This window comes from Camelus ferus, chromosome 2, assembly GCF_009834535.1.
Source record: "Camelus ferus isolate YT-003-E chromosome 2, BCGSAC_Cfer_1.0, whole genome shotgun sequence".
Classification (NCBI taxonomy): domain Eukaryota; kingdom Metazoa; phylum Chordata; class Mammalia; order Artiodactyla; family Camelidae; genus Camelus; species Camelus ferus.
Window position 1 is genome coordinate 74,409,841 of NC_045697.1, and position 21,222 is coordinate 74,431,062.

The 21,222-nt window shown below is 39.1% G+C and overlaps 1 long non-coding RNA gene across 1 annotated transcript; it reads left to right on the forward strand.

Annotated features, from left to right (window-relative positions):
• Positions 1 to 34: 34 nt before the first annotated feature.
• LOC116657773 lies at positions 35 to 18,762 on the forward strand. The gene is made up of 5 exons (XR_004312907.1): positions 35 to 373; positions 864 to 990; positions 10,580 to 10,657; positions 12,899 to 13,038; positions 18,565 to 18,762. It is a non-coding gene; the product is annotated as an uncharacterized LOC116657773 (long non-coding RNA).
• The last annotated feature ends 2,460 nt before the right edge of the window (positions 18,763 to 21,222 follow it).

Consider the following 21,222-nt stretch of genomic DNA (forward strand, 5'->3'; position numbering starts at 1 on the left):
TGCAACGAAATCACCTAACCTTCCTAGAGTCAAGATAAATTAGAACTATCTCTTTTTCTTGATCTACCTGGGACTTTTATCCTAATAAATCAGGTTAGTCTGACAGTGTTTATTCTTCATGAAGACTTGCTGGCAGCCATCTGCAAGGTGCTTGCAAGTTTTTCTTTCAATGATGTTTAAATGTACCAATGTTTTTACTGTATAGAATTTATACTCACATCACCATAGTTTTTGTAGGTGTTTACTGTGAATGTCATCAAGAGTGCCTTCCAAGAACAAATTTTCGGAACATTGATAGAAAATAGACAATAGGATGGGACCTTGAACAGATTCCTTAAAGAAGCATGTTATCCTTAAGACGACATGGTGGAATGTAAGTATGGAGAAATGAATACTAAATCTTGAGTGTTTCTACCTCCCCAGTCATAAATTAACATGTCCTATAATTTATGTCACTGGCAAGAAGCACTAATGAATGGTTCTGATGATGTTCCAAAACAACTGAAAGAAGACATCAGATGCAAATTAAAAGATTGTTATCAAATATGATGGGAGAGGAGGATCATCTCTTGGTTCTGTACTTATCCCGTTCTAGGCATTCCAGAGGAAAGGAGACATAGCAGCTGCTACTCCTTTAGTGGATTTGTGTGGCCTTCATTGTGTGTGTGCACAAGAGTTTCACAGTTCCTAACTACTGCAAACCATTCAATTCTTTTGAAATAATTAATTCAGAGATTGTCAGACTACAGCCCAAGGGCCAAAGCCAGGCCACAATCTGTCTTTGCAAATAAAGTTTTATTGGAAAATAGTCATGCTCATTTGTTTATGTATTTTCTATGGCAATTTTTGTACTTCAAATGCAGAGCAGTTTTGATAGCGACTGGCTGCAATGGTGAAAATATGTGCCCTCCTGCCCTTTACAGAAAATACTTGCCAATCCCTGAGTTAAATCATGAGGTGTCAAGCAAGCCAGAGAATAGCTTCATCTAGGTAAGTAACCTTAAACTGGGGTCCATAAATATGTCTCTGGGGTCTGTCATTCCAAGGAATAATTTGTACTATTTATTGTATGTGTGCATTTTACTGGTAAGAGAGTCCTATGACTCTCATCAGATTCTCCAAGGGGTCTTGTGATCCAAAATGTGTTAAGAACTAATGGTTTAGGTGAATGTTGTTTATTTGTTCTTTTGAAGACTTGTAGAATGGGCTAGAAGAAAAAGCAGTTCAAGAAATTGACACAACACAATGAGATATCACCTTACACCTGCTATGATGGCTATTATCCAAAAAAAGAAAAAAAAAAAGGCAAGTGTTGGTGAGGATGGGGAGAAATTGGAACCCTTGTACACTCCTGGTGGGAATGTAAAATGATTCAGCCCCTATGGAAAACAGTATAGGGGGTTCCTCAAAAAATTGCAATAGAACTACCATGTGACCCAGCAATCCCACTTTGGGGTGTATGTCTGAAAGAAATGAAATCAGTATCTCAAAGAGCTATCTGTACTCCCATGTCCACTGCAACATTATTCACAATAGCCAAGATGTGAGGACACAACCTAAATGTCCATCAATGAATGAATGGATAAAGAAAATGTGATGTTTATATTATTCAGGCTTAAAAAAGAAGGAAAACCTGTGATATGTGACACCATAGATGAACCTGAGGACACTGTGCTAAGTGGGAATAGTCTAGTCCTAGAAGGACAACTACTGAATGATTCCACTTACATGAGCCATCTAAAATAGTCAAACTCAAAGAAACAGGAGAACAGAATGGTAGTTGCCGGAGGCTGGTGGTGGGATGGGGAGGAAGTGGGGGCTGCTGTTCAAAGGATATAAAGTTTCAGTTATGGAAGATGAATAAGTTCTGAAGATCTGCTGTACAATATTGTGCCTGTAGTCAACAGTACTGCTCTGTGCACTTACAACTTTGTTAAAAGGGTAGGTTTCATGTTAAGTGTCTGTACCACAATAATAATAAATAAAAAACTGACCCAGAGGTGTTTTTTTGAGAGGATAGGAAAATTGGTAAATACTGTTGGCTAAGAGAATTGTGGGGTGTGTGAAAAGATTTTATAACTCTCCAAAGTTAATTCTAAGTTGTCTATTTCTGTTGACTGTGTGCCACATATTGTTCATAATGTCTTATTTTCACAACCTTCCCTGATGGGTATTAATCCCTCATTTTACAGATGCATGAACTAAGGCTCACTGAGAATACATAATTTATTCTAAACAATAGGAGTAGTAAAGATTTGAAATGGAGATCCTAAGATTCATACATTAACACGTTGTCTGACATGTTATTAAGTAAGGAACTTAATGCTGGTTTTAAGTTGAGAAAAATCTTCAATTGGTGCTCCATTGAGAACCCCAAAGCTTGAGGTCCATCCCCACAAGGAATATTACACAGCTCTTCCCTCTGAACTCAGATCACTTCTACAGAGAAGAGTGGAGGGCTCCTCTCTTCAAAGAACTCACTGACTTTCCACAGTCTGGGGAGAATTTTCCTCTCACCAAAGCTTTCCTCAAAGTCATCCCTTTCTCGCCTGTCCTCGTCTTTGATACATAGCTTAGCAATGAATTCAGGCTTTCAAAAAAGATAGAAAGAGGGTTATTTCCAAGTTCTTTTGTTTTAGATCCTGAACAGGCCCCTATCCCCCCACCAAAAAACCCACAAATGTGGTCATTTTTGTGTGTGTATGTGGAGTAGGAGGTTAATAAGTGGGTTTGAGTAAAGAGAACCAAACCACAAATGAATTTCTAAATACATTGTTATGTGACAGTCTTATAGGCAATGAGAAGTCATTCAGTTCTTTATGGAAGGGAGTGATGAAGGAAGCACTGCTTAAGAAATGGGAAACTCCGTCTATTTGCTGCAAACCTAGACTCAAGACTTGGACTTCTCACAAAATAATAGATGTAAACTATCTCCCAAGGGGCGGGAACTTGTGCTTCCAGAGATCTTGCTACTGCGGCTGGAATAGATGGGCTGATGCCAATTAAAACAGGTAAAATAGATTAGGTAATGAGCATCCAGACTTAGAGCTTCTGAGAATTTTATTAGGCGTCAGGGGTTATAAAGGCAAAGAAAGGACCTAATGGGGAAAGCAGATTTTGCACTCGGTTTCAATCAACAGTCTTGTCTTAATCTTCATACTTCCCCAATTTTACAGCTGTAATAAATACTTAAATTATTGTGAACTAAAATTTACTTAGGTTACTTGAAAATAACTGCAGATACACAAATGGCCAAAATTTATCTTAAATTATGACTTGCAAATGCAGTTGAATGGGCTTTCCTACTGCCTACCCTCTACTTTATATGTATAGTGACTTTTACACACAAGAAAAAGAAATGAAAATTGGAAATTTTAGCTTTTCCACTATAAAACCACTTATTTATTAAATCACCCTTTAAAACTAGTAACTAGCATATTTCTTTGTGATACCAGTGTTCCAATGCTATCTTTTTGAAGTGTTTTTTTGGGAAAGACATTCTGCTTTCTGGATGTACAAATCATTTATATGATGTTCAAATCTATCATTCTGAATCAGATTGCCTTTGGTTTTTTTTATATCATTGCACTCGAAGAACGTCAGGTCCTGGCAATGACATTTGTGCTTCCTGAAGTGGGTGCCATCCCTTCTGGGTAACCTTTTGTGAAGTCACATGACTGGCAGCCAGCCTAACTCTGGTCGTCCTCCTCTAGGCAATGACATTTGAGCTGCTGTCGTTTCATCTTGCAGCATCTCAAAGCCAATTATTCCTCCAGGTTTGCAGCAACATTAACGATGATTACTCTTTTCCTTGTTGAATTTGTAAAATGTTTCTTGGCATTTTCAATTACCCAGGTATTCAAGAAGACAAGTTTTTTTGTGAGTGTTGACTCAGGCCCACACCCATGCTCAATGATAGAGGTTCTGTGACCACACAGCCAACTCCCTGTAATAAGAGGGAATGCACATGTAAGCTGAATTGTGATTAATCCTATTATTTTAATCACCAAAGTATAATTCTAGATTATCCTTACTAAATTAGAGAAACAATTTACAGCTAATCCAAAGTATCTTTTTTGTATTTGATTTGGCTCCTTGCTTACAATTTACTACTAATCATATAAAAACTGATAAGAGGAGGAGGCAGCCTAAAAGCATGTAATTCTTGCAGCTAGAATTTAGTGAAAACACAGAAAACAAAAAGTTGTTTGCAACCAAAAACAGAGTTTAGATTTGAAAATAGCCCCCAGTCCACAAAGTAAATAGTCTAAAGCATGCAGCATAGTTTGACGTGCCCACTATAAATTGTCTTTTTAGAGAGTCTCCACTTTTAGAGAGCCCAGGGGTTTTTCCTTAATTGTCCACACATCCCCTATCCATTTTCTGCCCCGCTGGTGCTCCCAGGAAATTGACATTGGGGAAGCCTGCGCAGAAATTCGGAAGGTAGAAAGGGAGAGCGAGGTAAGAAAGGGTGTTCCTCCCTGCCCCACTTCAGGGAGGGGTCTCTGGTACTCCCTACACATTAACAAATACAGTTCCTTTTGAGGGGCCCTTCTTCTTCCTGCATGGTTCCAGTCTGGGCTATGGTTTCCTCACTTTTTCCTTTTACACCCAAGGCTGTTTCCCTACTTCCCACTTTTGCTAGTCTCTTAGCTTCTCACACCCCTTCCTCATCTCTTCCCCAGCCTGCACCTGCTTGTGGTCCCTGCAGTAAAACCTCTTCATTTGAACTACCTGCTAGAACCCTGATTGAGACAGAGAAACTACAAATGAATAGACCTGGACTGCTTTGAATGGTCTCTATCTATTTTTTACTGGCCATATTGGAATGTAGGTGTTAAAGGGGAGAAAATCCTTGTGATAAAGGGTCTGACTCATTTACAAATCGAAAAATTAAGGGTTGGCTATTCATAGCTCCTTTGTTCATATTTATCCTTACGGCCGCCTAGAGTTACACTTCCTGGAGTTAGGTCAAATCGTCATTGTGTTTATAATTTGGTCACATAGAAACAGGGATTCTTTCATTTATTTCTTTTTGGTAACTTCTCAATCTGGTATTATTTAAAGGAAAATAGAGTTATATAACCATAGCAAGCATAAAATGTCTATTTGTAAACCTCAGCATTCACAGGTCATAAAGTCAAACACTTTAGCACATTTCACACTGTTGAACATTAAAGTAAGTAAGTCTTTAAAATTCCTCAAAGAGCAAATCAAAGTAAATAATAGAATTCAAAATGAATAACTTATTTATTTGCATAAGCACTTTGAACTTTAATTCAGTATTTCAAATCAAATACGATTTTCTTTTAACTTGTGCAGGTGTCTATAGTTAATGTATCAACTATCAATGTTAATTTGCTAAAACCCCGCCCAATACCAGTATACTGCACCTACATCAGGTGTGTGTTTTCTTCTTGTTAACACTTATGTTTCAATCTAAGATACACACACACGTATGTTTTAGAGAAGCCATTTAAAATTTTTTCAGTGAAAATTAGAAGCATTTCTAGAGTGTAAATTTGAGTTCATCCCAAGCAAAATTAAAACAGTCCCTCAGAAATGTCTCGTTTCCATTTGGTCTGGAATATTGCTTCTCTAAACTGTCTACTTATCAGAATTGCCTGGAGAGCAATTTTAAAACACAGATTACTGGCTTCAATCTCGGTCCTCCTGTAGAGGCTGGGGCAGGGTGAGACCATGTCTGTTTCATTCATCATTGTGTATCCAGAATTTAATGCAAGACCCTCAGTAATCATTCGTTAAATGAATGAATCAGAATGTCTGAAGGTGGGATCCAGGAACCTGTATTTTTATAAGGGCCTCCAGGTGATTCTGATGAGCAGTCACTTCTGGAAACACTGGCCTTTAACTTAGAATTTTAGATCTTTTCAACCATCATCTAATTCACCCCCCTTGTTTTAGAAATGGAAGAACGTGAAGTCTGAGAGATTAAATAGTTTGTATATAATCATAATATTTTCATACTTTGAAACATTTTGGGACAAATGATGAGAAAAAAGAGAAAGGAGGACTAAAAGATATAGTACGTATTTGTGTGTTAAAATGCCAATATGACTAAATATTTTTTATTGAAGTAAAGTATAGTTGATTTACACTATTATGTTAATTTTAAGTGTACAGCATAGTGATTCAGTATTTTTACAGGTTATACTCCATTAAAAGCTTTTACAAGACAATGGCTATTATTTCCTGTGCTGTACAATATAAGCTTGTTGCTTTTCTATTTTATACATGGCAATTTGTATCTCTTAATCCTCTACCCCTAATTTACCCCTCTCCCCAGTGGTAACCTCTAGTTTGTTTTCTATATCTGTGACTCTGTTTCTGTTTTGCATTCATTTGTATTTTTTTTTTAGATTTCACATTTAAGTGATATCACATAGTATTTCTTTATCTGACTTATTTCACTACGCACAATAGTCTCTGGGTCCATCGATGCTGCTGCAAATGGCAGAATTTCATTCTTTTTATGGCTGAATAATATTCCATTGTATATATGTATAGACCACATCTTCTTTATCCATTTATCTGTTGATGGGCACTTGGATTGCTTCCATATCTTGGCTATTGTAAATAGTGCTGCTATAAACATTGAGGTGCATGTATCGTTTTGAGTTAGTGTTTTCATTTTTTCATGGTATATACCCAGGAGTGAAATTCCTGGATAATATAGTAGTGTATTTTTAGTTTTTTGAGGAAACTTCATACTGTTTTCCATAGTAGCTGCACCAATTTACATGCCCACCAACAGTGTACAAGGGTTCCCTTTTCTCCATGTCCTCTCCAACATTTGCTATTGTACTCTTTTCAGTGATAGCCATTCTGACAGCTGCGAAGTGATATCTCATGTGGTGCTGATTTGCATTTCTCTAATAATTAGTGATGTCAAGCATGTTTTCATATGCCTATTAATCAACTGTATGCTTTCCTTGGAAAAAAATGTCTATTTAGGTCTTATGCCCATTTTTTGGATTGGGTTGTTTGTTTTTCTGATATTGAGTTGTATGAGCTATTTGTATATTTTGGGTTAAAAGATATAGTTTTACCTGAAAGACAAGCCATTTTAGAACTTGGCCTAATGACTATGAGAGGTCAGCTGAAGGGCAATGTGAAGCTGGACTCACCTACCTTAGACTCTTGGTCAGGATCCTATTTCCAGGATAACTAAGGAGACTTCCCTCCTCTGCTCCCTTTCTCTCCCACAAGCTTTCATCCAATTATGTCAAATACTTGAAGTGTTTTGTATTTATTTAAAGTACCTATAATGGCCTTCTCTTCCAATAAGAATTTCTCAAATGACTCTCATGATCTCTGTGCAGCATATATTAGGCAAATAGTTGTGAAGTTATTTTTTCCTTCCAAAAATTCTGTCAGTAATGTAAAATTCATTTGCTAACATAATATTTTGTGCAAATACACCAAAAATGTTTAATACCTAACCTTCTTACTTCTGCCTGCATATTAACACGATTAGAAAATATTTGTGGCTAGATAGTCATTGGAAAGTAAACATTTAGTCACTTAGTTGTTATTCACAAAATTATTTCACTATGTTTAAATGGAATTTACAGCTGACCACAGTAATTCTTATCTCTCTTTAAAGGAGCTATGCAATTAATACCTTTGAGAGTATTTAACAGCCCAAAATAAAAGTGCTGGCATAATTTTTTAAAGTACTGATAAAGTGAAATTTAGCATTTGCTAGAAAATGATTCTCATTCTTTTTCAAAAGGATGTATACTGTCTCAAAGACTATAAGTATTAAGGCTATAAATAATAATATTAATCAGCATCAGTAAAGCACTTACTATGTGTTAGTCTGTGCTAATCAGATGCATAGAGTACTTCACTTATCTAAAAAATGTAAGATTCTTGGGCAAGTATCACATGTGGATATTTATGTGTATATGCATATACACATGCATATGACCATGCATGTGGTGTATCCATACATACGGTACACTATATAGTATTTACAATATATTTAGTTAAATACATCTAGAAAATTTCTGGGCAGATACTAAGACACAGTGAATCATTTTTACTGTGGCCACCACTGGTGATTGCCTGCCCAATAGCCATTTCCCTTCTTTCTTGCCAACAGAACGCTGGTTTTGTGGGGGCGGCCGTGTGTCGCCCCAGGGCATGAGTTAGGATGGACCTAAACCAGTCATGGCAGTCTCTATTCTCTTCTCCCCACGGTGGGGCTGGGGGATGAGAGATAAGGGGAGTCTGCTTAGAGCTTCTGGGAGGATTTCCCTCCTCGGAAAATAAAAACGTGCATGAGGAGAACGCTCTTTATGCTTCCACCCCATTCCTTCCCGCTTAGGAATGGATCGTTTGAAAATGTACTTCCTACCCGCATTAGCCTCCTGTGACAACGAGGTGTGATACTGCTGGCACACTGTGGATAGTGGCTTCTTGATTATCTTACAAACCACAGAACCAACTCTGACACCACCTAACTCTGAATTTCGTGTAAATCAACAATAGCCACTACTAATAGCCAAAGCATTCATTCATGACTATAGTTACTTCTGGGGAGTGGGACTGAGGGTGCAGGAAGGGAGAACAGTGTCTTATTTTTCATTGTATATTGTTTTGTGCTGCTTTAATTTGTTTTACCATATATGGGCAATACTTTCAAAATTTTAAAGCAACTCACTTAATTTTTTAAAAATTTCATTTCTGAGTAACTAATTTGTTAATGTGGAGAAAACTGAGAGTCGTGATGTTTTAAGCAGTGCCCTGACTCATTAGCCACAACTTAGACCCAGGCACTCTTTGCAACAACATACATGTATGCCACCACTTGGAATATTTGAGGAGTTTGTTAATTTTGAATTTTAAACTCACATTTTCCTTCTTTCCAAACTATTTGTGAGCATTCGTATGTCTCCTAAACAATGAATTCATCCTTGGTAGTTACTTAAGGTACTGTGAGGATTCCAGGACACTGAAGCCCTGGGTTCAGATCATAGTGTTTAGAGACACATTTTTAAGATTTCTTCCCAGTTCTCTTCTTGAAGAATACTCCCCTCCCTCAGCCAACTAGAGTACCAGCTCTGAGCCCTTCTTCCTGTGTTTATATCAAATAAACCCAACCATCACTGATTAGAAAAGAGGTGGACATCTGATCCATGAACCAGACCAAACTGATTATTTTTTTCTTGAGAACTGAACGGAGAGACCCAGGCTGGGAGTCAGGTGGTGGTGGTCTCGAGAGCTGCAAGGGCCTGTGGACCAAGAGGCGATGACAGCTATGGAGGGCCACGCACGTGAGGAGCACGCACAGAGAGCCAGTCTGCAGGGAGAGGCTGCACACGGCAGGGCAGGAAACAGACAAGTGTCAGCGCAAGAACTTGCAGCCCGAGAACAGCAGCTGAGCCCTGAAGTCTTCAGTTTCCAAGTCTAATTCCCCGTGGGGCTCCACCGTCCTTCCTTTTTTGAATTCCATGAGGAGCTGTCGTATAATAAATCCTCTTTTATACGAGGCAGCCAGAGTAGGGTTAGTTTCTTGTCACCAAATGAGCCCTAAGTATGAGTGAAGCCTTATCATTTTAGAAATTCCCCTACACGTCTAACTCCGTTCACAGCAAGGGAGTATTTGATAATGACATCTCCTCTGAAATACTTCCACCCAAGATTTGTGGCTTCATTCTTCAGAGACTAACGACATTTAAAACTCGATGTTAATTACAGCATTGGATTAGCTATATACAGCCTTAGAGAAAGTCAGACCGTCATATTTTGTCATTTAATTCCTTTGTAGAGAGAGAAGCTGTAAAATTTATGACTCACTCTCCATTTGCCCTACTTTTTTCAATGTGAAGATGCTTCATTTTCCTTGAAGAAGAAGAATGGTAGCAATTGAATGGCTTTGCCTCCTCCTGGCATCTCTTAACATTTACCACCTTCCCCAGCAGCAGGCCTGTTCTGTTCATGGTGATTTTCTCCTGCTAAACATTGCTAACAAACTCTGGGGGGCCTTCGTATTTTTGTCCAGCTTCAACCTATATGAGACCCAGCAAAGGACTATTTCTGATATGAAGCCAGCTCATTTACCTTTTAACCTAAGGAGTAGGTAAGAGTAAAATGAATTTGGGGAGATACACAAATAGGAGAATGAAAAATGTGATGAAGAGATGAGTTAAGAATTCACCTTGTGGAGAAAATGCTCAGGAAAGCATAGATTCTGAAGAATATCCTTAGAGCCAATGGAATAGCTTGGAACTTCCTATGTGATCACTTGCCTTTTCTTGGCATCTCTACATAGAGACAATGGTCTTTCACAGCCAAGGTGTGTGCTGTTTTAATAGTCACAATTAGGATGCTTCCAACCTTGTCCTGGTGGACACAGACTCTTCCTTCTCCTTCCCTTGGTAATGAACAATAGTACAGCAAGGGCAGTAAACATGATGGTTACAAACACGCTCTAAAGCCAAACTGCCTCGTTTCAGACTCCAGCTTCATCTCTCAAAAGCTATGTGACCTGGCAAGTTACTTAACCTCTTTGTGCCTCTGTGTTTTCATATGTAAAATGGGATAATACCAGTACCTACCTCATGAGAAGGATGTGAGAAGTAAATGAGTCCTGGTGTATTGTACGTGCTCAGGAAAGTCGGCTGTCGTGGTGAGTGTTGTCATTGTTCGTATTATTTGAGCAAGTATGAGGGAGGACGGAAAGCTGAGTCAGTCTCCCATCAGGAGTTTACTCTTAACACTGGATGACCTAAGCGAGGCGAGCAAGGGCCATGAAGTCAGGCTTTACTTCTTACTAGCCTCCTGACCTCGGCCAAGTTACTTAACTTCTCCACGCCTTGGTCTGCTTACCTAAAGTTGGGCATAATAATAGGGTCTACCACACCATAAGTGCCCCAATTTGTTATATACAAAGAGCACAGCAGTATTTAATGACCAAATGAATATCTATTGTCAAAAGAAAATGCTATAAGGATTCTGAAAGTGAGGAATGCTGCCTCAGTTCCCCCAGAGTAACTGATAATGGACAGAAACACAGAGCATAGCAAACACAGGTTCACTTGCTAATGCTCTGTATGGGCTCCCACACAAAGCTCTCCTCTTAGTGCCCCAGGAAAGGACGCAGAATGGCCAATGCATGTTTTTTGTCTTTTTTTTCTTTTACGTGTGTTAAGATTTTGTCTTTGACTTTACCAGTATCGTCTAGGTATGGTTTTCTTATATACATCCTGCTTGGGGTTCGTGATGCTCTTTAAATCTAGCTTGGTATTTTTCCAGAACTTTGGAAAATTCTCAGCCATTCTCTTGACATACCTTTATTCTGTCCCATTCTCTTTGTCCTGCTCTCTCTCTCCTTCTAGGATTACAATTACATACACATTAGACTTTTTCACCTGTCCCTTGTGTCTCTTACACTCTTTTGTGCATTTTCCATCCTTTTGTCTTCCCATGATTCAACCTAGGTGTTTCCTTCTGACTTATTTAATTCTTTTTCAACTGTATTTAATCTGTTATTTAAACCCATTCATTGAATTCATAATATCAGTTACTGTTCTCAGTTATTTTTATTTCCACTACCTGTCCTCTGCCAAATTTCTCAATCTTGCTTTTAATTTCTTAAATGTATTCATCATAATTTTCAAAAATTCTATTGAGTAACTCCAATGTCTAAACCCCCACAAGCCTGTTTCTATTATCCTCTGTTTTTCTTTCAGTCTCATCTCTTTCTGTGCTTGATAGTTTTTAAATTGATTGCCAGCCTTTGATACAAAACATTCAGAAATCATTTGTGGCCACTGGTGATGTTACCTTCCTCCAGAGAGGGTTCATTTTGCTTCTGGCAAGCAGGTAGGCTGGAGTGGTAGCAGGTACACGTCACCTAATCCATCAGCCTCCAGTGTTTGTGAGGGCAGGTCTGTAACCAGCATACCCCTTCTCCTTGGGCGTATACCCCTTCAGGATTGCCAAAGAACACCTGGGAGCTTTACCAGGTCCCATCCTCCTTGAATTTTTTTTCTCCCTGGCCCAAACGTCTACTGAAAGGATCCTACATCTCCACTCCCACTTTCAGAATTGGCATTCGCTGGAAGAAGTAAAGCAGTGAGTTTCAAGCTCATTTCTTTGGGCTCGCCTGTGCTCCCATATCCGGACCCCACAAACCCAGTTCCTCACCACCTAGGGAGTGTTTCTAGTTTTCAGAGAAAGGCTTGGTTCAAAGCATCCTGGTCCACCGTTGCTAGCAGCAGAACCCTTGCCTGTGTTTTTGTTGCATGTCTAGTGATCTTACTCTTCATATTTCAAGAAGTGTGCAGATTTCTTAAAATACAACAGCAGCAACAACAACAACAACAAGCGACAGAGTTCCAAACAGCTTGCCAAACAAAAGTTTAGTGGAGAAAATGCATCTTAAAAACATAGGGAGATCAATGGGAAAGGATGGGAACATTCCCAAGGAGACCCAAATCTTCACCACAGATGGCAGGGCCAGCATATTCCTTTAAGTTATAAGTCACATTATTAATACTTTGAGGAACCTTTTGTGCAATCACTTCAGTTTCCAGAATGTTACTAAAGTCCATGGGAACCTTTATTCCTGACTCATTAGGTTTTAATCTCCTTTCTCCTAGCCCAGCCTAGGGTTACTTTTAATGAGTAAAAAAGATTGATTCATTACCATACAAAAGGCAAGTGCATGGTGACAATAATCTGTTATATAGGGTTTTTTTTTTATTTGAGAAAACAAACCAAATTAAATGACGACAAGGGAAGAAGCTGTCTTCAATCACAGCCCGAAAGGTTGGATAGGACTTAGATGCGATGCAGTACCACACACGAGTTATGCAATAGATACCTGTTAAATTATTTATTGAAAAAAAATAAATCTCTCTTCTAGGCTATAAAGAAATTTGAACTGATTGCACCAAGGAGTGACAGGAGCCGAGAGGACAGCTCCTGCCTGGCAGGGAGCATTTGGCACTGCTCCTAGAAAAAGAGTTTCAGATCCAGCCAGTGCTTTCTTCTTCTTTTGAGTTGGTATGTGTCACTTTCATCGTTATTTCATTAAAAATAATCAACTCTTTATGTCTCTAGTCCAGGTGAATCTCTCCGTCTCTGGAAGCTAAAATTGGCTTATCTGTTGGCAGAATTCATACCTGTTGTTGAAAGAAAGGAGCCTCTGCTTCCAGCCTCCATCACAGTAAGAGACAGGAAATCCCTGTGGCCAAAAAAAAAAAAAAAAAAAAAAAAGAATGCAGAAATAGCCCAGTATTCCCTTCTCTCCCAGATCCTGTGTCAAGAGACAGAGGTGTAGACACTTCATAGCTTTCTATTCAGATAAAGCATGAGCATGGACTGTGATCTGGATCATAAATATACTGGAGTTCTACCTCCAAAGTTAGACTTTTCCTAACACCTACCATTCATTGAATGTTTCCTACATACTAGGCACTGCAGTGATGGCATTATATTTTAACTCATTGTGTTTTCACAGGAACTCTGCAAGACACAGATGGTTTGTTTTATATTCTTTAATGAGATGGTCAGTCAGGTGAGGCCACAGGAAAAGGCAGAGTTGAGGCTCAGGAAGAAACAAAGTTTATTACACTCACAGGTCCTAGAGACAGGAGGCATGCCAAGCAGGGTCATGTGGGGAAATCCAGGGTGGTAAGAAGCCAGAAGGCAGGAGTGGGGGGTAGTGTGGGGGGATTTCTTAGGCTACTCTATTGGGGTTCCCACAGGAAAGGCAATGCAGGACAGCGCAGTTTAGGATGGTCCCTAGTTGCCTGGCATCTGGCCCTGGGATGATTAAGGCAGAGGAATATTGCCTCTGGGACAACATGCCAGATAGAAGAGATACGACTGGGGATAGGTTAGTTTGCATATCAAAGTCCATGCTCTAGGCTGGGCCCTTTGCCATCTGGAAAAATGGGCTAGCCCAGGGAGGGGCAGTCTCTCTCCAGGCCGAATGCTTTCTTACAATGTCAAAACATCATAATATACAGAAAATTATATATGCACAATACATTGTCTTCCTATATAATAGAAGAGGAAACTGAGGTTCGGTTAGAGCTCAACCAGTATTTACCAGAATAGGATTAAATTTGAAGTCTGGCTGAGCATCAGTGCCATCCTGCCTTGATTTTTCCTTAAGCAAAGTTCTTCCAAATCACACTGTATTCCTAGATGTGCATTTAGAAAAATGAGACCATACTGCTAGGGTGATTTAATTTATCTGATGAATTATTTTGCAAATTAACAGTAGTTAATATACACATTTACCAGAGTTAAAGACACTGTAATCAAAAACATTACTCTACCAATATCCTCCAACTGTTCAATTTTAATTAATTTTATATTTCAGGTTATTTGTGCTGTGGAGTAGGGCTTTGCTCATTCAGTAGACCACATAGCTTGAGCTGCATATTGTATGATATTTTGTTTTTTCCATCTGAGACAGAACAAGTAAAAATGGTCTTCACTGATTTACATAAGGAACTTTCTGACAAAGAGCTGTGAGGTCTTGGACTTATATTTTGCATCTTCATTTAGGAAAAAAAGAATCTATTCTATGGGAGACAGATTTTATTGTTTGAACAGAGGGGGCAAAAGTGAACAGTTGTAGAAAATATAAACTATCTGAATATAGGAAAGATAGTACAATTGGGAATTTAAAGAATTTCTAGAGAATAGAACTCAATGTTAAAAGCAGGAAAAAAATTGATAGGAAATCCTAAAACAACAAATAAACACCTAAGCTACAGCTTTCATATCAAGCCTAAATCTTAATATTTGGTAGCTTATCTTTTTATATATTGAATTTATTTTAGTCCTGCTTCTTTCCAGAATGGACTTTGTTTTCTCCAGAAAAACCTCAAGAAATGACAATATCAAATAAGGGTAGTAAAAGAAGACTGTTCCTTCCTATTCACAACACTTCCAACACCAAATGTGTGAGTTTTCCATGACAAGCAATTCAACTCTCTGTGACACCAGCTGGGCGTCCTACAGTTTAATTCATTGTGACACTGACTACCCAGAGTTAGCACAGACCTCACAGGGTAAAGGCTCAGTCCCGTAAGACTGACCCCACTTCCAACACCAGTCACTTGTGTTATCACTGGTGCTTCTGACTAACCAGCTATAAATCAGAGGTCCCCATGACCCTCTCCTCGGGTCCAATACTTTGCTAGAGTAGCTCATAAAACACAAAGAAATACTTTACTTAATATTACCAGTTTATTGCAAGGGATATAACTCAGAAGCAGCCAAATGGAGGAGATGCATAGGACAACATACGCGGGAAGAGGTGAAGAGCTTCCACACCCTTTCCAGTCTGCCACCCTCCTGGCACGTGGATGCATTTATCAACCCAGAATCTTTAAGGTTCTTATGGAGGTTTCATTCTGTAGGCATGACTGATTAGATCATTGTCCATTGGTGATTAGCTCAGCCCCTGCCCTTCTCCCCTCCTCAGAATTCTCGGGGTGGGGCTGAAAGTTCCAACCATCTAAATGCACAGTTGGTTCCTCTGGCAACCAGCTCCCATCCTAAGGCTATCTCGGGTCCCATCAAGAGTCACATCCTGTGACTTCTTCTACAAAACAGAAATAGACTCACAGACATAGTAAACAGCCTTATGGTTACCTGGGAAAGGGTGTGGGAAGGGATAAATTTGGGAGTTTGACATTTACAAATGTTAGCCACTATATATAAAAATAGATTTATAAAAGTTTTTTCAATATAGCACAGGGAACTATGTTCAATATCTTGTAATAACCTTTAGCAAAAAAGAATATGAGAACTAGCATATGTATGTATATGCATGACTAGGACATTGCACTGTACACCAGAAATGGATACATTGTAATTGACTGCACTTCAATTTAAAAAAAAAAGTCACATCCTTAACCTAAACACAAGTATGGTCAAAAGGGGCTGATTATGAATAACAACAGACCCTCTTCTCACCCTCACAAGCCAGGAAATTACAAAGGTTTTAGGAGTTCTGTGCCAAGACCAAATATCAAATGAAAGACCAAATGTACATTTCTTATTACATCACAACATGTCAGGTAATAAAGCAGAAGGAGAAAATCAGGACCAATGAAAGAAGGAAAAGAGCACACATGCTAACCCACCCCAAGAGTTTAAATACCTCTTGTGGCAGAATTTAACTCTAAGCTTCCTGGTAGTCACTTATAAAAATATTTATATTAATTAATTAATTAATTAATCTTTCAAGTTTATGTGAGAATTTTAACTGTCCATAGTAAAATAACATTAAACATAACTGGCATACAAAATTTAAATTATTGGGGGAAATTAATGGCAAAATATATATGTTGCTTTAAAATTTTTTAATAGACTATTTTTTAGAGCAGGTACAGAGTCACAGCAAAATTGAATGGAAGGTACAGAGATTTCTCATATGTTCCCTACCCCGACACATGCGTAGCCTCCCCCATTATTAACATCCCTCACCAAGTGGTACATTTGTTACAATCGGTACGCCTATGTTAACACACTGTAATCACCCAAAGACCATAGTTTGCACTAGGGTTCACTCTTGGTGGTGTACATTCTATGGCATTTGATACATGTATTATGGCATGCATCCCCCATCGTAGTATGATACAGAATAGTTCTCCTGCCCTAAAAATCCTCTGTCCTCTGCTCATCATCCCCCTCTCCTCATTAACACCTGGCAACCACTGATCTTTTTACTGTCTCCATGGTCTTCTGCGAGCCACTTTTAAAAGTGAAATTTGATCACTTTCATCAGAAAATAGAAGACATAAAATTTTCCCCAAAGAGACAAAACTTTTTCTTGGCCCCAAGTTCTGTAAGAAATTACTTTATGGGATCATGATAGATACATCAGACAATATCCACAACAATCTTCCTGAAAATGCAGGTGCACATCTTACTTAACTGTATCTTATAATAAACTCACTAAAGTTGTAAGTCCAACTCACTAAGTGAAGAGTCTTCCAGGTTCTAAGTTAAGTTCCAAGAGACTAACTTGATCCAAGGTTAATACTGGGGAAATCCAGAGGAATTGTTAATTAGCACATCCCCAATCTAGACTGGCTTCCATAAATATCACTTATTTTAACAAGGAATTTTATAAGCACCAAAGTTTTACCTAAAGGATTGGTTTTCCATGTTATTGGAGGACAGATCCATGTTTTCAGAGACCAGAAGAGCAGGTTAATAATTTATTATAAAAGGGGAAAAGCTTAACTAGTACTTCCCCCATGTGGCAGCGAGATGCAAGAGTATTTTAGGCAACTCTGAATTTGCTCAAATACTTTGATAAAAGCTAAATTGAGATTAGAGATTCACAACACAGCACTGTCAGAGCTGGTTTAGGCATAGACAATGTTAAGGCAAGTGTTTGCAGTTGCCTGTCTTGGACAGAAATCTTAGAGAAGCATTTAATTCCCAGCAGTAAAAGCTTCCCTTGAGTTGAAGACACAATTGGTAGTTGTTGAGCACTTACTGCATGTACCATGAGCTTCACTAGGTACTTTTTACAATTTACCAAATTAAGTGGGTGAGTTATATGTTAAGAATTCCCAAATAAAGGGGGTGGGGTATAGCTCAGTGTTAGAGTATGTGTTTAGCCTGCACAAGGTCCTGGGTTTAATCCCCAGTACCTTCATTAAAATTTTTTTTTTAAATCTAATTAATTCCCCCCCAAAATCACTATAGAACAACAACAAGAAGCTATTTTAAAAATCTCAAAAAACAAAGCAAGAACAACAACAAAAAGAACTCTCAAATAAATATATTGACTGCTGTATGATGAAAATCATTAAGTGAATTTTGGAGAATGATTTTCAAGTACAATGATTTTTCTGTGATGTCATAGTGTTAAGCTTTCTTTCTAGCATAATTAAGTACTAAGTTAACTGATTTCTTGAGGCTACGGCAAAGACGTTAGGTATGCAGTTAAAAGTTTTCATTTTCCTCCTTGGCACATTGGAAAAATATATTTTCCAAATCCTCCAGCAGTTAAATTAGAGCCATGTAACTAGGTGGTAGCCGACAGAGTGCCACAGATCCCCAGGTATGATTGCCCGGGCGCTCTCTCTCCCTTGGCCATGTAGCTACAGAAGGAGAACTCCGGGAAGACAGAACCACAGGATGGAAGGAGCCCAGATCCCTGAAAAGCCGCTTACAAAGGATACTCAGGAGGGCTGTCCAACCTGCATTAAATTTTTGTACTAATGAAAGGAATTTAATTGTGTTAAGCCAAAGATAATGGGGGCAATGTGTTAAAGAAGCTGGCTAGTGTTACCACTCCTGGTTTTATGATACTAAAAATTTGTTGTCAGCATAGAAGAACTTTTCTATACATAAAATCATGAATCAAAAAATGTTAATTTGTGTCAGATCATTAAGATATAAATTTAAAAGGGCTGAAAGGTAGGAGACTAAACCTAACTATTTTATAACTCCTGCAACTGCTTCCTAATGTGCTGATCAGCCATTCATGTCTATTTCAATTATCTGACAATAAAATAGAATCAAATGAATCTTCCATTATCTTTGCAGAATTATTTGAAGATGGATGAGAATCATTGACAGTAAGTACAGTTGTCCCTCCATATCCACAGGGTTCCCAGGACCCCTCTGGAGAATAAAATCCACAGATATTCAAGCTCCTCAAATTAAATAGTGTCGTACAGTCGGCCTTCCCATATCCGCGGGTTCCCATATCTGCAGATTCAACCAATGGTGATCCACCTTCAGTTCCATCTCTTGTGACAACCCCACTGGCATAGTGTCCAAGGTCTCTGCAAGGGACATGCCCGGTTACAAGAGGCACTGAACTCAGGCTGATCCAATGCCATGGTCTGCAATCAGGCATGTTTGGTTCTTCCTGTCTAAATGCCATTTACCAATCAGGGGTTCATTTTTACCAGCAACATAGCAACATAGTTCACAAATCACCTTATCAGGTTGCCGGGGGAACAGTGCTCAAAAGTTAAGGTAAGGTCAAATTCTCATGTAGAAGGGGAAAGGATTTTGTTAACCCTTTACCCACATAGAGGTTTCTGAGTGTAATGGATTCTTTTAACATATTCCTAGATTGTACTTGCTAAACATTTGTTTAGGGGTTTTGCACTGATACTAGTATCAGTAAATGTGCATATGTTTGTACACATATGAAAAGGCTAACTTTTTCAGGTTTAGATAGCAGTGACTTCTCAGGGATAATTTGTAAACATTTCTTTTTTTGATGTTTTAGAAGAGTTTAAATAGGATTGGAACTATCTATTCTTTGAAAGGATGATATGCTCTGATTTTGGTATAACTACAGCTGCTGTGTGTAGGCTGGAAAGCTTGTGACACACATTATTTTGTAAAAGCATTACCTACGCTCACTTGGAAGATACCGTATATTTCCAGGTATCATTGTGAAAAATAAAAATGTTAGTATATTCACTACTCCTTTGTGTTTATAAGGTATCCTAAGAAAGGGATGGGGTCAGGCAATGGTTGTTTTGCAAGAAGAAATGAAAGGAAATGAGAATATCCAGAAATTTGGGGCCTTCCAGATTTGAAAAAGACAACTGCTTTTATGCCCTGAACATTAATATAAATATAGGGCTACAAGCCTTGTGGCAAGGCTCAGAATAAGGGTGTTGCCCTCCCAAACAACCCTATTATTTCAGCTAGCCTCAAGGTGGCCTCCATTAAGATGAAAGAGTAAGGTATGGACACAAGAAAGCAAAGAAATAAAGCAGGCTTAAGAACCGGGACTAGAAAAGACTTTGGTTATGGTTATCTGCACAAGGAACTGACTGGAAGCAATTAGATCAGAAGCCTATTAGGGTTTTCAGGAAATCTTAAAGCCATGGAAACCATGAGTCTGGCCTGAAAATGTACTGTCTCTGTTAGCTCCTTAAAAGCAACACTCAGGCCTTCAAATGTGTACCAGTTAGGGTTTTCAGGAAATCTTAAAGCCATGGAAACCATGAGTCTGGCCTGAAAATGTACTGTCTCTGTTAGCTCCTTAAAAGCAACACTCAGGCCTTCAAATGTGTACCAGTAGAAAAAGGACTGTAAAGGATGTACAGCCCCCAAGGAAGGCATATGCTCCAGTAGTCCCTCCTCCTCCTTCTTTTTCTTCTTTTGTTTTTTAATAACAGACATTTATTTCTCACAGTTCTGGAGGCTGAGAAGTTCAAGTTCAAGGTGCCAGAAGATTCAATGTCTGGTGAGGACCGTCTTTCCAGTTTACAGAGGGTCTCTTTGCTGTATTTCATCCTAGTAGCATGGGTAAAAAATTAATGTTGGCTATTACCAATGATGATGATGAGGGTGATAGCCTAACGATGGATGATGGTGAAGTCAAGAGGAGAGGATTATTATTTTACTTCCACGTTTTATATTTTAAAACCGTGGACCAGAATGGTTAAATAAGTCAAGGTACACGGCAGGCAAACAGTGCACCAGCACTCAGTTCTGGGGGAGATTCCCAGGCCCAAGCTTCTTACCATGACTCCGCCCACGCTCAGCAGGGTCTCACCTCTGAATGTTGGCCTGTGTTCTCTTCCCTTCTGATGTGGCTCTGGAAGATGAGGGGACGAGGTTGTAGACGCAGAGGAGACCTGACTGTCTGACCACAGTACTTCCTCCACTGCCAGAGAGAGCGTCTCTGTCATTCCTGCTCATCTGGGACTCAGAACTGCTGTGGGTGAGCAGTTGTGTGTTCCTCATCCTTCTTTTTGCTTAATAGGAGTTTTTGAAGCAGGGATCCTGTCCCTGTGTCACCAGTGCACGTGGGACAAGAGGAGCAATAGCTTGCTTAACAGTTTGCACGACACTGACTCTGAGACCTTGATAGAGACAACATACCTTCTATCCCCTTTGCCCAAACACCACCCCCACTGCACGCCTTTTATTCAGTCTCTGCTCAAAATTCATCTCCCAGCGGCGACCAAATCACTCCACCTGAAACCACAGCCCATCTCTTCCTGTCACCTTATCTTTCCTCACCCTCTTTACACCTCTGTCCTCTCTTCAAAGCACCTATTATTTTGCTCCCCGACTGCAGTATAAACTCTTTCAAGGACACAACTTTGTCTTGTTCCCAGCTGAAGTCCTGGCACCTAGAAATGGCCAATACATGGTAGGCTGTCAATAAGTATTTGCTGGGAAAAAGATTAAATAATTGAGAGTTTCTGATTTCCAAGTGTTTGAAGT